This window comes from Taeniopygia guttata, chromosome Z, assembly GCF_048771995.1.
Source record: "Taeniopygia guttata chromosome Z, bTaeGut7.mat, whole genome shotgun sequence".
In the NCBI taxonomy this organism is placed as follows: domain Eukaryota; kingdom Metazoa; phylum Chordata; class Aves; order Passeriformes; family Estrildidae; genus Taeniopygia; species Taeniopygia guttata.
This window is the reverse complement of record NC_133063.1, coordinates 49,639,170-49,657,579: the sequence shown is the minus strand read 5'-3', so window position 1 is coordinate 49,657,579 and position 18,410 is coordinate 49,639,170. Positions and strand designations below refer to the sequence as shown.

At 36.4% G+C, this 18,410-nt stretch overlaps 1 protein-coding gene across 6 annotated transcripts in view; it reads right to left on the bottom strand.

Moving 5' to 3' along the window:
- Positions 1-18,410, bottom strand: part of NIPBL (NIPBL cohesin loading factor) — a 158,749-nt gene that overhangs the window by 104,787 nt on the left and 35,552 nt on the right. The gene's annotated exons all lie outside the window — the stretch shown is intronic.

The following is an 18,410-nucleotide window of genomic DNA, read 5'->3' as shown; positions in this document are numbered from 1 at the left end:
AAGATTGATGTCTCTCCTGCCCATGCAATACCAGTAGCAGTGACATCCCAAAACATGAGAAATCCCAGCACAAGCAGTGAAAGCACAAACAGAGTAAGATTGGTCTGTGGATTCAGCAAAAGACACCCACTAATGCAGGAGCGCATGTATTTCTACCAGGGTAAGCACCAGTTGTGCTCTGCACTTGTAAAAACTCTTCCTGGGGAAAGAAATAAAGGGAGTTGACACAACTGGACAATGCCCAAATTCAGATCAGGCCATTTGCAGAGAAGAGATGCCTCTAAGTAATATGCAGCTTCCCTGATCTGTGGGACAGTGGGACTGAGTGCAGCCATGGCAAGTTTGCTGACAGCTCTGAGGTGTGTGATGCAGTGCCACACTGGAGGGAAGGGGTCATCCAGAAGGACCTGGACAGACTTGAGAAGTGAAACTGTGCAAATCCTGTGAAGTGGGGCAGTCATGATACTAACCATCACTGAGAAACAAACATGAAGGGAAAACACCAACCTACTTCAGTAGCTCATACATTTATTTCTCATCTGCACTTCATTTTCCACATGCAATTTCTACACCAATGAAGAATGTAAAGCTCTTTTGAGTAAGCACAGCCCTGTGCATCAGGCATGCATCAGTGGCTGATATTAGATATAGTTCATTATATTAGAAGGAAATAGCTAAGGGATGTATAGAAGAGCAAAACCAAATCAAAGAGTTCAATTAAGTCAGCTCTGCCAAATGGAGAATACTTTAGGTTGCAATACCCATCTTCATTAATAAAATAGTTATGACAGGTATTAGGGAAGACGTAGCAGCTTGGGTTTTTTTCAACTTTCTGGAATGTCTCATTTTAGCTGTTAATAGTGCTGCCCTTTCCTAAACACAATTGTTTACTGATTTTACTTGTATTTTAAAGACTTTCTGATCTTTTATTCAGCGGGAACTTGCCCAGACTAAAAGGCTAGTGATTAAAAACCTACTTAATACAACAGTCTCTTCCAATTTTTAATTTTGCATTTCTGCCCTTGAACTCCCTCAGATGCTTCACAACCTTTACAAAACAAAACTTGTATGAAATAACCTCTTGAGACAGCAACTGATTTTACACAAGTCTTCATGACACACAATTTTTGCCTCTTTTTTGACTTTGAAAATAAATTAAAATTCCTCCAGACTTCTTCCATAGACACTAAGAAAACAGATTCACCAGTATACCATTTCTTTAGTAATCCACAATAAACAAAACCCATAAAATTCTATATAAACAGATTTAGTGAGCTGCATTTCAAAAACACATCAGCGCCTCTTCATATTGTAATTAATATTGACCAGTGATACATTATTTCATTTGTCCTAATATTCATCTTTTTGCCTGTTTTTCAACTTTAACTTCTCCCACATACAAGAGAGATGCTATACAACACTGCAGGGAGTTAAGATGCTTCTCTTCTGAATTGCTGTATTACTTCTCCTCATTCTCTCAACACAATGAAGCAATTCCTCCATGCAAAGACTCTCTCTGTAACATATCCAGTTTCCCTCTCTCATATCAAATCCACTCCCACACGCCTCAGCTGCTGGATGAAGAGAGACAGCACATGCCACTGTCTCTTTCTCAATGGAAACACAAGAATCTCCTCTATTCAACAACCAATTTTCACAAAGTAAACTGTCTTGAGGCTTCCAGCCCTTCTAATGATAACTGAAATTTGCTGAAGCTGATGCTTTCCAAAATTATTAGGCTGAGGGACTTAGAGATAAAGAGGTGACCAATGATCAATAGGTAGAAAATTATTAAATTAATCTGTGATTTTAGTGACTGTGTGCAGAAACACAAAGAGCTTTGGTTATACTGTCCTACTGTACACATTTGTGATGCAGTGCCACACTGGAGGGAAGGGGTCATCCAGAAGGATCTGGATAGGCTTGAGAAGTGGAACTATACAAACTTTGTGAAGTGTGGCAATTATGGCAATGTAACTACTTTTGTAATTCTATAGCATTCCCTACTGTTCTGTTTGGTTCATTTTACATGAGGTATTATATATTGTTTGTGCAGCATACAGGCAGATATACTCTCTAAAGGAAAGTATGCTAACATTTAAGAGACAAATTCCCCTAAATAATGAATGGAATTTAACAGCTTAATTAAAATTACTAATCTTGCAAAAACATATTGCTTCAAAAGGTTGAACAAAAGAGCAAAGGTAACTGCAAAAAAACCCAACTGCAGTAATAGTGTCTAATAAATACAGTAACTGCATAGAGACTTAAAGAGATTAAATTTTTCATATGTTTGATAGCTGATTTTAGTTAATGTTTGTGTTCTAAAATTGAGAATTACATAAGCCTTTTGAACACACACCATTCAGCCTAGCAATGGTAAAACTGTAAAGCACCATGACTTTGTAACTACAGTTAGTGTCAGGATTCCCTGACATTTTCCTTTATGGTATTTAAAAAAGTATCTTCCTATCCTATTTAGTTACAATCCCTATTAACATTATAAACAAAGAAGTTACAAATAAGCCTGTGAAACAGTATCACAGTCAGTATATAGTCCTTATTCACAATTCCGCACACACTGTGGTCAGCTAAACTTATGAAGCACTAAGAGCTCAAAGAGACAGCACAGAAAATAAATGAAGAATAGCTGAGAAAAAAAATCAAACACATTTAGAAAGTTATTAATAAACCCTGACGCACAGTGCATGCAACATCTAGATGTATTGTGTTGGAATAACTTCTAAACTCAAATGAAGACTGGCTTACCATGAGCAATTTGGGCTGGACAGTAACAATCTGGAATCCCTCAACAGCTGTGAAAAATATTATTTTGGTATTTAGTTCTTGTAAGTCTGGGGATGGGTTCACAGTGCTACCTACGAAAGTGCCCTATGTAATTCTGAACTTCTGTTGTTGCTGCTGGTTCTTCTACAGCTGCAGCAAAAACACAACAGAAGTTTCTTAAGCTCACCAACTGTACTGAAAGGAGGGATGTATTTCCAAAAAAAAAAATTCTCTGAAGTGGGGTCTCTTTCACCTTAGCGACCATCTTACACATTTTAATCTTGATAGCCTGCAGCTGCTACAAATCTAAACCAAAACTACACAGAAAATGCACCAAGTACTTAGCAAAGTTGCTCATAGCCTAAGGCAAGCTCACAGCTTCCATCAAGGTAAAGCTCTGCAACTTCCAAAGTTTTTAAACTTACCATTGTCAGAGTATAAACAAACAGTCAATCAAGAACAACTAGATGAAATTATGTTGATTATGTACAAAAAAACTTGGGGATTTTTAATGTGTGGTCTCTCCATCTTAAACATGTCCAACTGAATTTAAGCTACTAGTTCTGAAAGAGAATATAAACTCAAATGTTTAATGTAGCTCAACTAAACCAATTTAAATTAATTACTCCTATTAATTTGCATTAAAAAATCTAAAGTACTGTCATGTAGATAAGGATTGAGCAATGCCTTTATTTCTAATTATTTGAACAAAGTTGTACCTTTTTAAGAAGTTCACCTGAACACAAATAATACACTTACGAACTATCTTCACATTTGTTTTTCCAAGAAACAAGAACAATTTCAAGTTACACATTGTACATTTCCTATCAGAACTACTGATACGAACTTATCAATCACAATAAAAGTGTGTAGAACACAAAAAACTAAAGATGAGCTACAACATTTCAATATTGAACTAGTCAATCTAGTAGTTTGCTTTCACCTTAAAAAGCAGAGTAGATCATAAACTGTGACACAAAGAGCTGAAAATTGAGGAATGGTGAAAAAAATTTCACTTCATTTGAAAAACACAGAACATGGCCCAACTGTTATGGCTACCTCCTCATTTCACAACAATTCCACAAAGTACAAGGCTGGAAGAGACTAGGCGAAAGAGCTTTCTGAACAGTCTATGAAATTAATGTGATTAGCAGCCAAACAAGTTATCTTTTACTGACCTTTTTCCCACATCGAAAATGTGGGATGTTTTAAAATTTAATGTCTTGGAACATGTGGTGGGTCTAGCACTGGCCAAACTTACCAGCAGATCCACTAGAATGTATTTACTCATTTCCTGCTGTGAGATAGGATTAGGAGGAAGGCAAAACAGGTTCAAAATTTTAAAAGGCAGAAATAGCTTTTAACTGGCTTATTAACAAGCTTATTCTCAAAGCTAGCCAGCAGTTGGCTTTGCTAGGCACAGAGGAAGCCCTCAGCAGCTCCTCTCAGAAAAAGTCACTTCCATGGGTGACTCCAATGCAAAAACAGCACAGTACTCTAGTGTGGTTTTGTTCTGCTCCTTTAGATCTGTTTCATCAGTTTTACACAATTCCTAAGGATGAGGCTGAGTCACAGAGTTAGAAAGCTGCAGCTCAGTTGCTCAGACAGGTGGATGTGCAGACACGGCTGCGCGCTTGTACAGACCGGGGCGGTAGATGGAAAAATGAGATAAATCTAAGCAGTAACTCCAACTGGGGTTCCCATCCTGTTATGGAATTTGGCTTCTGCTGATGTGGAGAACAGAACAAGGATAAATAATTTAAAAGGAAGACAGATAAACTTCCCAAAATGTTTATAAACACTTGAAAATGGCATCTAGCTGATTGAAGGTACAATACACAAACTTACTGCTCTGTTACCTGTCTTTCTCCTGCTCCAAATGCTTATCATTTATCTCTGCCCATGATTCATCCCATTACTGCATAAAAAATGGTCTGCCTATGCAGATACTTCTCAAAAGCTCTCCTTTTCGGTATGCAACCCAAAGAACAGCAGAAAACAAGTTACTTTAAATTTGACAGGACTGCAAACTGCCATCACCTCTGTAGCTGAACAATGCCTTCGAGTACCATAGAAATAAACAGTTAATGACAACAAATACCAAAGACATTGAACATACATTTGTTTTCCCATCTTTGTTCCCTCCAACTCCTTACCCTTTGAAGGAGAAGGAAGGAATAGAGAACTACTACTGTGTTTATGCATCCAGGAGTTACACATTGTATCTCACCACATTTTTCCTCAAAAAAACACAGATGCTGAAGGAAGTGACCTCTGGAGGACGTCTTATCCAATCTCCCACTCAAGCAGGGACACCACGATGTCCAGAAAATTACAGTGGGGGATGGGGGAGATAAACACTCCCAATTAAAAAAAAAAAATCTATGGACTCAAATTGACTATGCACTCTATTTTCTTTCGTTCTTTTATTTACTAAAGCAGACACAGAAGCACCCGATTTGCTCAATAACAAAATAAATTTAAAAACATTTCAACCATTGAGAAAACATACTTTAGTAGATTTAGGAAAAAAAAAAATCCCAAAATCTAAGGCTCCCTATTCACAAAGTGTAAACAATCCATAGAGCAACATTATATAAGCATATATTAATATCTTCAGTGACTGCAGAATACTCTATTTTAATTCCTACTCTAGTAGTCACTTTCTCCATTTTCATTTTAAGAGCAAGCAGTGAGTTTTAGATTACAAAGGCCCCAAGGAAAGTAACATTTCTAATCTTGACAGTGACAGCAACAAAGCAAAAACTTCTTCTCAAGTCCAGATTAACTTCAATATTTAGACCAAGTAAGTTACAATTAACCACACAACCATACACCAAGAGTACATACAGCTAGAAAAGGTCACCCCAAGTTAAAGATTATCAGTAATTGAGAAATTGTATCAAATTATGCAAATAATTAAGTCTACGTTAAAGACTTCCAAAGCTATTCCATATTATAGTTTTTACTTTTAGCTTTTAATTCTATTCATGCATTACTTTGATGGAATGCAGAAAGTAAGTTACTTGTTTGAAGACAGCTAGCATGTACAGTAAATAGTCATATTTTTTAAAAGATCCCTTTTACAGTAAATAACAACTAAAAACCTAAACCAAACAAAAACCACCAGAGTTTTTTTAAAAGCATCATGCAAAAAGAAATTGGTATCTCAGCATCTCCATTTGGAAGTGGCTTTTTAAACAAAATTAGAAATATCTATAATGACAGAGACATTTTTTCCCACATGATTAGTAGATGCAATGAAGTTTTTTCTATTCTTCTCAATTAATGGATTCATGGAACTGTAGAAGACTCAACTTTCAGCTTTAAGTGCTTTTCAATATGAGCCATATGCTTCCTAGTCTTGCTTTGACAAATACGAAGTTTGGTTAAACAAGCTTTCTGCAACCAGATGAAGAAGTTGAAAGAGAAACACATCCAAGTATCTAACTTTTCTATTTCTCTAATCAGACTGTAGCTGTAGTTTAGATTTCTCCTTTTGCAGCAATCCTTCTCTTAAATTACTAACAACAATGCCTTTCAACTGCTCAATTAACCATTATTCACACTCAGCACACAGATTCACAAACAAAATGTTTGCTCTGCAAGCCTTGAAGGAACAAAATATTTTAGCAAATTGCTCAATTCTTCCTAAGTAACTTTTACATCTGATCTGACCCACCTAAAACTTTTTTATAGGTTTCAAAGCAACAGTCATAGCCTTTGTAACTGTGACAGAAAATACGTGGCTGACACAATGACTTTGTGATTTCCCTCAATTTAATGCGATCTTTCAGCATGACTTTGTACGCCAGTACCATCTCCCAAGGGAATTATTGCAAATTAGCACACCAAATTTGACAGCACATTATTCAGAGTTTGAATGAATGATGCTGAAAATCACATTCCAAGATAATAATAATAAAAAAAAACCCAACACAATAAAGCCCCAGACAAATCAACCAACCCACCTTTAAGGTACTGGTTCTTAGAAATGTCTTTACTAGACTTCAGTTTGTCTTGGAAAAACGGAAGTCCTTCAAAATCACTCCTCAGCAGAAATTTCACTAGATGCAAAAATAAGTGGAAATGCCATAGCTCTCAGGGTGATTCCAAGTCCTAGGCTCAGAAGGCAATTTTGGTATCTGGCCTTCATAAACCAAGCAAAACCTCTAATAAAAATGCTGTTTCAATGTCCAGAATAATATGTGAGATGAACAATCTTGGAAAGACATAAGCAGTCAGTCACTCCCATAAAATTTCCAGTAAGTTTGTCTTCATCTTTTGAAGTAAATTTACTTAGAAAGATCTCATTGTTTATTAATGAGAAAAAAGGGAATATTAAAGAAAAGTTGAGTAACATGTATAATGAAGGGTGAATATAATCTATGATATACACAAACAAATCCTACCTAGAAAAGATTTGAGATAATATTTGAAGAAGCTGGAAAGATTCACACTACATGTCTCTAAAGTGGTAATTCTCTCTTTAGTAATTTAAAACATAGTTCTTTCTGGAAATTATTTAGGGGACCCAGACTACATTTTTTTCCTAATCATGAATGACAATGCCTACTTAATCAGTAAGTACAAAAATTACGAAGCAGAGTTTTTATCAACTGTTAAACTCCAATGAAGTATAACTTGAGAGGGGAGCCCATGCTCCCCTCTCAAGCCCATGAGACCATATCTCATGTGGTCCAACAAGGCGAAGTGCAAGATCCTCACATGTGTCAGGGTAGTCCCAAGAACACGCACAGGAAGGACTTGTGGGTGCTGGTGGATGAAAAGCAGGACATGAGCTGTCAGTGTGAGCTCTGAGCCCAGAAACCCACACTTGTTTTGCTGGGCTGCATCCAGAGCGCTGTGGGCTGCAGGGGAGGAAGCCCACTGTCAAGATCCACCTGGAGCACTGCATCCAGCTCTGGGGTCCCCAGTATATGAAGGACATGGACCTTACAGAGCAAGACCAGAGGAGGCCACCAAGAGGCTCAAAGGGCTGGAGCACCTCTGCTATGAAAACATGCTAGAGAGAGTTGGGGCTGTCCAGCCTGGAGAAGAGAAGCCTCTGGAAAAACTATAAGGGAGCCTACAAGAAAACTGGAGAGGGACTCTGTTACAAGGACATACAGTGATAGGACAAGAGGAAATAGCCTTAAATTGATGCCAGGAAGAAACTCCTTGATGTGAGGGTGGTAAGGAACTGGAACAGGTTGCCCAGAGAAGCTGTGGCTGTCCCTGCCTTGGAAGCGTTCAAGATTAGGTTGGATGGGTCTCTGAGTAACCTGGTCTAGTGGAAAGTGTCCCTGTCCATAGTGCAGATGTTTGAACAAGATGATTCCTAAGTTCCCTTCCAACCCAAACCATTCTACAATGATAAAACCAAAGGTAGGTTTCCAGACTTCAAGAGCAATGCTGGTTTTTTCAGCACTGTTCATGACATTCAGCAACTTTCTTTTGAGTTATCAGTACCATTTTACAACTGTATGTTTTCTATTAGAATTAATGCATCCTTTATTACAATGAAAACAGGCATAAATCTAAACCAAATTTCTAATCATCAAATTTATTCTGTAGAAGAAAATATTAATGTACACTGCATACATAAGACCTGTAAAATGTACTTTTTTGGACTCAAAGCCTATCTTCTATGGCATAAAGCTGTCATCACAACTTCTACCAATACACCTCTCTGAAGCTGCCCCCAGTAACTTGGTGAATACTTAATGAATTCCCAAGAATGAAAAACAAGAGGAATCAAAAGGATATTTTAATTAGTAAAATTAAGACACATGAAAGGACACATATTTTACAAATCACCACATCACAAAAAGTTTCCTCTAGATGCATTGCAAAAGCCTTGAAAGCAAAAAGGTGATAAAGTATCTAGACAATAAATTGCTGCTTCTGAAATAAATGTGGGAAAACACATTCCAGTTTAAATGCTGCCTTAGAATATTACTGTACAGGGTAAGCCTTTACTTCTTCATCAAAAATTGTTCTAGGCTAGAAGGAAGAGAATGTCTAAAACTCTGAACATCTATGCTTGTAAATACATGATAGTGATTTAATTTGTTTAGTTTTGTAATTCAGTCTATTTAAATGCAAGGTTGAAAAACTTTTTCTTGCAGAAGCATGAATATAATTTTCATAATTTTTAATATGCGTCATAGAAATGCTGAATTTATTGTTTATATCCTGTAGTGTGCATCACAGCCCCATAGCATCATGTCTTTTCCCAGCATATCCTAATCTATGGTACAGCAGTGTTCCCCATAGTCTTTTGGATGACATAGTCCTGCCAGACTGCTATCATAATGCACAATCCTTTCCCTACCCCTCCTGGATATTTGCAAAATCCTTATTATACAGCACAAAAATCAATTTCAGCTTGAATTTTATGTCTCAATGAAGGTGAGATAGACAAGGTAAAGGACAGAGAGACATTCTTAATTTTAAAATGCTCAGTTTTACAATGACAGTGTATTTTGGTTTGACAGTCAAGGAAAAATATCTTTCAGTCATAATTTGTCCAAGAAACTAGGGTGACCTGAGATTGGAGGGGACTACAGAGGTCATCAGGTTTAGCTCCTGCAATGGCCAAAATGATAAAATAGATGTCTGCTCCAGAAGAAGCCATATAAGACTCAGTCCATGTACCATTTCAATTTATAACATAAGTTCATCTGATAGCATTATCATGTGCTGTATAATAAGTAGTATCTTTTTAATTTTTCCTTTTACCCCTACCTTTTTTCTCTCTCTAGGGAATAGGGGGTACCAGTCATATGAGTTTATCAGGAAGACATCTCACACTTGCAAGAGAGGATTAGATAATATGGAGTAGTACTATCTGTTACTAAAGGAGTCTGAGTCCTGTAGGATTTCATTTTATTTCACCTTCTTCAGATGAGTCTGTCCTTTACCCCTTTCTTGCAATCTAGTGTGAAACAGTACCTCATGCAATACATGCACCATATGATATTTTCAGTGGGACTGAGTATACAGAATTTCTTGCTGCTGGAAGTGATTAAATTTTTCTTTCAGAGGGATTCCTCAAACAAATTATACTTCAATTTGAAGTTTTAATATACAAAATTGTAGCTTGTCCCTGCCTTGCAAGGAGGACACCAGAGAGAGCTTAATTAAAAAAAAAAAAAAAAAAAGAGAGACAACAAAAACCCCAATTAGCAAAAAAAAAAAAATCTAGGCCCACCCTCAAACCACAACAAAAATTCACCTTATTTTGGTGATAAAAAGGGATGACTTTTAGTCATGAATGCTTTTAGAGTAAGATACTTTGACTGGAAGATAAAGAAATTTTTGAACTTCTTTGAATGTATGTCATGTACATGCATCCTTTTATGCCTCTTGAAGACATCTTCTAAAACATCAGTGGTGAATTAGCAAGGACTGCTGCTTTTAAAGCAGTTCTAAAGTACTCTGATGCTTTCTAGAGAGCAGCAATGAACAAATTTTGCATTTTAAAAATATTTAATACTTTAAGAAACTTTAGAAAATTGTATGTTGTAATGTTGAACAAGAGACAGCACAATACCTCTCTGTGATGTCACCAAAAACTTAAGAGGAAACAAACTAACTTCTGATTTTTCTCCTGCTAAACTTTTGACTCTTAAGACTGGTAATATGCATTATTAATTGAAGGAAGTACTGTTTTTCATGTGGTGACTGTGCTGTATTTTTTCCATTTATTACCTTATTTGTTGTAGAACAAGTATTTTGCAATTCACAGCTACATTTCACTTTTTGTCTAAGTAGACATCTCTCTGTATATACTTTATTTCCCCTCATGATTATAACTTAGTTTTGGCCTTTTTCTTTTTCTGTTTGTAAAATTAAATTTCCTAATGGAAAGCAGCTTTTCAAATACAGAGATTATATTAATGCACCACATAATTTACTAGGAAGTTTTGTGGAGTCACTTGTTATGAATTTATAAGTTTTTGGTGCTTTCTTGGTAGACCTACTAAAGGTGCTTTTGCTGGTGGGTAATTTCTATCAATGAATATAAACAGCACACATAAAATATTTGCTCCTAATTGAACATGTTGACCTAGGGAATTGTGCTTTTTTTATAGGTTAAATTTTAAATGCAGACTGAAGCAGAAAGCACAGAAAAGTGATTACTTTCTGACTGCCCAGTCCTTTTTGGTTAGTTTTTTTTTAAATACTTTGCAATAAAGTATCTTTCTTCCCTAGTTCATTTGTACTAGTTAAACTGTGAAGTTCTGCACTCTTCAGCAGTAGAATAAAAGAGTGAAGTTTTATCAGATTATAGCAGGGAAGGATAGGTTATTTCTCTTTCACTTTTACCCCCATACTATTAGTTCACAGAAATAATTTAGGGTTATTTTAATTTTATTATTCTTTTGTACAGATCTCAGAAAGTTGTTCTAGAAACCACTTGAACTCAGTTGTATGTAACTTATGTCTGTTTTAAGAATAACAGTCTAGAGTTATACTTACCATACTTAAATAACTGCAGTTAAACTGCTATAATGTGGAATCCTTGTAAGTTATTTTAAACTTTGCTTTCTGAGTACACGTTCATTAGTTTTTATGTTTAATGGGTATTTAAATAACTTCTTCAGATGCTGAAAGTAGGAGCTGGTACAACTACAAGGTCATTCACTGCCTATTGGAAGAGCTATGCAGTTTTGGCCACTATGTCTCCCTTGAGAGACTGTTCTTAATAGTTTTCATATTCCATTTTGTTCTTTGATGTTCAGTCCTTTTGAAAGTATCAGATGAAGCCCATCGAATCCTTGTCATTAATGACACCGCTCAGAGCAGCTCCTGCCTTTTTGTTACACTCCTGAATTTGTCAACAAAATGTGTTATGAAGTGGGAAATAGTCTTACAGTTCTTGTCAAGACTCATACTGCTGTCAAATTTGGTCAATTGCCATATGACAGTCAATTCTTTACCTGGAGATGTTTTTTATGTTATGATATTCTGGAAGTTAGCAGTGGTGCTATTATGTAAAAATCTAAGTTTATTTACCTTGGTTTTAACTGGTAAGACTGTGCTATAAGAAACACAGGCACTGACGCCAGCTGAGAAGTCTCAAAGCAATGAAGATTATCCTTGGGTAAAGGAGGATCATGCTAGGGAACATTTAGGCAAATTGGATATGCACAAATAAATCCATGGAACTTGATCAAGTGCATCCATGACTGTTGAGTGAGCTGGCCAATGTCAGTGTGAGACCATTCTCAGCAAACCTTGAAATGTCATAGGGAAGCAGAAACAAATCCATTTAGGTGAAAACCTGTTTGATTTAAGGGTAATCAAACACTGGCACATGATGTTTTGTGAAAACTCTCTCATTGGAATTATTCAAAATCTGACAGGACGCAGCCCTGAGCAATCTGCTGCAGTTGACACAGCTCTAAGCAGGGGCATTGGACTAGATGGCCTCCAGAAGTTCCTTCTAACCTTAAACATTATAGGACTACATGAGTTTTTTAAAAAATACATCATTCTGTTAAGACAGAAAACTGCCTTTGTGTTTTGTAATCAGCACATCTAGTAAGCGCTTGGTATCTACTAAAAGATTCTTCACAGCATTACTTCCTGGCTTCAGTAACTTACCTTTCGGCTCTATTTTACTGTCAGGAAACATGATGTCTTCTTCTTGTCCCACTAAACTAAACAAATATAGCTGGAATAAATTAAATCACTATCATGTACTTACAAGTGTGGATGTTAAGAGTTTTAGACATTCTGTTCCTTCCAGTACAGAACAATTTTTGATGAAGAGGTAAAAGGCTTTACCCATACAGTAACATTCCAAAGCAGCATTTTAACCAGAATATGTGGCCCCTTGTATCTGTGCACTGACTAGGAGTCAGTTCAGGCCTGGAGAATTCAAGCTCATACTACCACCTTGGGTTTTATACATTACTCAGAACTGAAGGTAGCTTTGCAGGAAGAAGAACTTTAAATAACATAGTCTCATTTCCTTTGTAGTGATCAAAAAGTGCTATGACTCTTCCCACTAAGCAATTCACTTAGCATTACCTGAATAGCAGTTTATATGTCTTAGCCTAAAAAAGGTGAGGTACTTCAAATTGCAAATGACGTCTTGTATCTTCCGAAGATTTAAGGGAAAAAAAAAAAAACTAAGCTAAAACTAGAAGTCTAAATTGTTAGAGTAAGTAATATTTTAATATTTTAATGTGAACAGCATCTGGAATAAAGAACCTCTCTACAACTAAATGACTGTTTCCTAGGAAAGCTGGGAAAGACACAGTACCAAATACTGCTAAGAGAAACTTTTACACCTTCTGAACCTCCACCTAATGAAGAGCCTTAAAGTGCCTCATATTCACTACCCATAGATGACAGGTTGGGGGTTTTCAGCATTGATTTAAGAAATGAAAAAGGTACAAGGAGATAGTGATGGAAGATTTATTTAGCTTCCAAAATTAATAATAGGAGGAAAATAGCATGATTTCGGTGTTGTTCTCACAAAAGTGTTGAAATCCCTTGTCAGTTAAAACAGCATGAGAATCAACTCCAAATGTGGACTATGACAAATCATGTATGGCCAAAACTATTTTCAACTAAACTTTTCTCTGATCGAGTACCAAGGGAAACCAAGGAAGTCCCTGCCACGACAGCACAAACACATGCATAGGTCCATGTGACCCAATTAAGAGAGACTCTACACATGTACAGCATAATACCCTCCAGCAGCTATCTTCCCTTCCTCATGCCTGAAGAGCGCATTACAGCTCTTCAAAACATCTACACAAGACTGAGTGGAAGTATTCTCATACACCTTCTACAGTGCTGATTCAGAAAGCTTGCAAATGGCAAATGATTTTTAAAGTAAGGTTCAATGCAAGACGACAAGCAAAAAACTTGCAATACATACTATCCAGGAAAAAAACTACTCTCTAAAAAAGAGTCTAAATGCACGTGGGATTTTCTCACAATTCCCTTGTTTATCAAACTAAAATATCACAATTACTGTCCATAATACAGGGACAAGCAGGTTCAGTATACTTCCTTTGCTCTACAAAGGGAAGCAACAATGTAAACTTGATCAAGACAGTGAAGCCATATATAGAAAACTACACAGCAAGCAGAACTCTCTACAAAAGCTTAACATAAAGATGAGAGGATAACTGTCTAAAGCTAGAAGGAAAGCTAAACTGCTACATTAGTTTGCAATGTCCCTATTTATTCCATCTAAAATTGGGACTTTGATAAATCTGAGTATATATTTGGTTGGTGAACTATCTCAGTTTCTCAGATATTTTACAAAATCTTATCAGTATTTGACACACACACACAAAAAAAAACCAACCAAAAAACAAAAAAAACACCCAAAAAACCAAAAAAACCCCAAAATAAGTAACTGTAAAATATTAATTGGGAAAAAAAATCCACTAGCATGCTTTCCCACAGTAAGCCGTAATTTGATGAAAATTTATCATCAATGGTCTAGAAAATAAAATTGCTCATTTTACCAGCACATTGGTTATATTGGAAAATAAAAAAATCAAATATTAAAAACATTGCAGAAAAAGGCAAAGACTTCAGCAACATGCATGAGATCTCAGGAGCTAGTGAGAATACAGAAAGCACTTGAAACAAATGCAAAAACTGAATACCACAAACACTGGTAAGGATAAAGAACCTCATCAAAGTGTTTGACTAATGGTATTGACTCAGGTATAATAAAGTGCCTTTCAAAAATAAGCATTCCTCAGAATGCATTTAATTTTATGAATTACAAATTAAGTTACGAATTAAAAATTACATTGTCCCATGATTCATATCAGCTGTACAATTTATAACTGCATATAATGAAACTACTCCAGTAGTTCTGGCCGGACATACCAAGCATTTTAAAGTTTCTGGGTAATATTACTGAATCATCACCATCATCCTCCTCCTCTGAACACTAAAACAGAATTTCTAAAATTCATGAACAGCCAAGATCTCAGTGTAAGACTACTTCTGAGATGATAAATGGTTTATCATCGCATTTCTGTGTAACTAAAATCTTGTCTTTTAAAACCTGTATGAAACAGATGATAAATCCTTTAATTTTTTTCCTCATCTAATTGACATAAATTTCCTACCAAAACACCAATTGATTTAGAATCTCATTTCATGAAGAATGTTTTTTAAGAGGGAAATTGTCTCCTCTGATTTAACACTGATCAACAAATAGCAAAGCTTCAGTCTACGTCCTTCACGTGTCAATTACCTAGAGATTAACAAAACATTAAATTCTTCCATCTTCTGGAGAGATGTTCGCCAGGAAATATGTTTTATTAAAAGCCTATCCTATAAATCACAGCATTGGCTCCTTCTCTGGTTATTGGTAAAGCCATCAGATAAAGTTCAAATGGGTAAATTCAGATCATTCTTTATGACAACATTATAAAAAAAAAGCCTGTATCTATCAAGTAGTCAAGGCAGGAACTACACATTATCCCCTGACACTTATTTTACACACCTCCTTGCTGCTTTCAGTTGGGAGTTCTACCTCAGAAAGCTAAACAAATACTGACCCTCACAAAACTAAAGCATATGACAGTTAAGTGGTTATACAGTTTTGCTTTGGCTTTGCCCATTTGTTTTGGGTTTGGGGGTGGTTTGGGGTGTAGTTTTGTTGGGGATTTTTGGGGTTTTTAAATCTAAGTACTCAGTAATTCAAGATTCAGTTTTAAATGTTGGCTGCAGGGTTTCTGGACACAAAGAATTGCGCTGTCAACTAGTGGACTACTGCTTTGCATTACCAGTACAGTTACTGAAATACATTTCATTGTTCTTTTAACTCTGGACACAACAAAATATTTTACAAATTTTTAACACTGTTCAGCAACACTGCACAATTTGTAAGAAACTGTAGAGTAGTAACCAGCTGGTCAGATGGTTACTGACAAGTAAGCAGCACAGAATGCTAATTTTGCATTTTGCTTCAGATTATTAATGTCTAAACAAATAACAGCTGAACGTTTAGACTCCATAATAGACTCCTTTGTCCCTGTAAGTTCCTACAGTCACTGCAGCAATTTCTACAGAGGTCTGTCCTTCATCTCAGTCTGTGTGGACCAACTTTTGATTCCATGTAGAATGTTTCTCAAGAAATTACTCACTTGGTTTGTTCAGCCTGGAGGAGACCTCATGGCAGTCTACAAATTCCCCACAAGGGGAAGTGGAGACACAGGCACTGATCTCTCTAGTGACAAGTGGAACCATAGGAATAGCTTGGAGCTGTGTCAGGGGAGGTTTAGGTTGGGTATCAGGAAAAGGGTCTTTCCCAGAGGAAAGCTGGGTACTGCAAGAACTCCCCAGGGCAGTGGTCACATCCTCAAGCCCACAGAGCTCAAGAGGTGTTTGGACAATGCCCTCAGACACATAGTGTGACTTTTTGGGATGACTGTGCAGGGCCAGGAGCTGCACAATCGACTCCCTTTCAACTCAGTATATTCTATGATTCAATGATTTCAAATTCTACTTTGCATGGCAAATAAACCATATTTGAACCATGGACCACACTGACAATAATGACAACGAAGAGGATCCATCAATGATTCTTGAAGCTTTTGGAAGTCACTGTTGGAGAATCTACACTTTTAAGTCATCTGCTCCTCCTGAAAGTCACCTGTGGTACTTCCACGCTGTAACAGTCAACACATCTCTCAATCTTCACCTTACAAATCCCCAAAAACTCCTTAATCTATATGCTGGGAAGTATTTTCAACACTATCAGAACCTGAAGCACTTGACTTTTGCAACAAACAGTACACAGGAGAGAAAGGCAGGCAGGTCAAGGCAGTTTACCTTATAAACTACCCTTTGCTATCAATGGAAACTATTAATAGTTACTTCCACAGTTTTAGAGGAGAATGGAATTTTTGCCATTCTAACAACTGCTGAAAAATTTAATGCAAAAAAAAGCCAAACAAACAAAAATGTACCAATTTATATCACTGTATATAAAAGACTACCCAGAAAAATGAAAATTATTCTTACATAGTTTGGGTCAGAAAGGTTTATATAAGCTCACTTTTATCACAGACTAAAAATTATTTTTTAGGTTTTAGAAAGTAAATATGTGAGAATTTTAAAACTGTATTTCAGCTCTGCAAAACTGCCTTCAGGTTAGGAAAGAGAATTCCTCTGCAGTTTTTTTTGAGTGCGCCTCTCAATAACAAAAGTAGGTTTTCCTTCTCACACTGGTGTCTCAGAATTGCCAGGAGAGTTTACACCAACCAGTGTTTCAACCCTGAGAATTCTGGCACACTCTATAGAGTCCAAATATTTTGCCAGGGATGGAAAGAATTAAGGCATTATCATCAGAAGCTCTAGATATGAACCATAAACACTTTCTCTGCTTCTTTCCACTCTCTGTACACAGAGATAGAGTAAAACAAACTGTTTCATGTACAGCAGAACCAAGGAGAACTTGTTTCATGCAGCTTTGTATTCATAACAACTTGAACTTCAGCCTTTAGGCCTTAACTATCAGTTTATGGATAATCGTTATTTATCACGTTATAGATACGTTACATAAAACACACAACATCACATTCCTAATTCAGAGCTACACAGATGCTGGCCAATGCTACAAAGTGAAGTTACAACTGATTTTATTTTGAGACAACATGACTGGGAAGAACTAATTAAAGCTTTTGACACATTTGGCCAAGACAACCGTCATGAAACCTGCCATGGCAAACTGCTTCTCCTTCAGATGCAACTGACTGGCAGAAAAGTAACAGAATTTGGTACAACCATGTTTCTTTCTTATAAGAAATTAAGCTAAGAAATTGCACAGCACTCACAATCTTAAGAAACGTATCTTGATAGACAGGGAAATACTACAGAAAATGACATATTATAGTCAGCAAGTTAAACAGACTAGCAGCTTAACTCAGAGGTGCCTTATCAAATCCCTGATTCAATAGAACAGGGATCATGAAATGCTGTTTTAATTTAATAAGTCATTAAATGAAGGTGGCATAACCAGCAGCAACTTAGAATACTAAAGTAATATCATCAAAGTCTCACCTACATATATTTGTTTGCAGCTTTACTTCACTGATACAACTGCTTGTTCAAATACAAATTTTACAAATGTAGATCTTCTGTCTGGTTTCACACAAATTTTGCAAACTTCAGGAACTGTAAATATTTAACTTTCTATTACTGCCAAACTTAAAGATTTTCTTCCAAAGCATTTTCAAATTATTCCCAATTAATCAAAAAACTCTGGGGAAGAGAACACAACAGAATCAGTTAGTAGCAAATTTTCATTATTTTTTGACTGTAAGGGACTGAAATAGCCTACTGGTGACTGCAAGTAGTTCTAAACCTTTCATTCTATAAACACTTAGTAAAGAATGATACAGCCAAGTATCACAATGTTATTCACCCTGTTTACTGTGTTCTTGGGACACGGGAATTCACAAAGTATTTTTTCCTCAGCTAAGGATTGCTGAGCTTGTTAGGTAAAGAAGGAAGGATTTACCCTTGTTTATAAGGCGTAGGTTTGTTCAAGGTGTAGGTTAAACTCCGTGGTCCCTGATTTTCGTATAATGCAGGTTTCTCTAACATAATCAATGCATACTTTG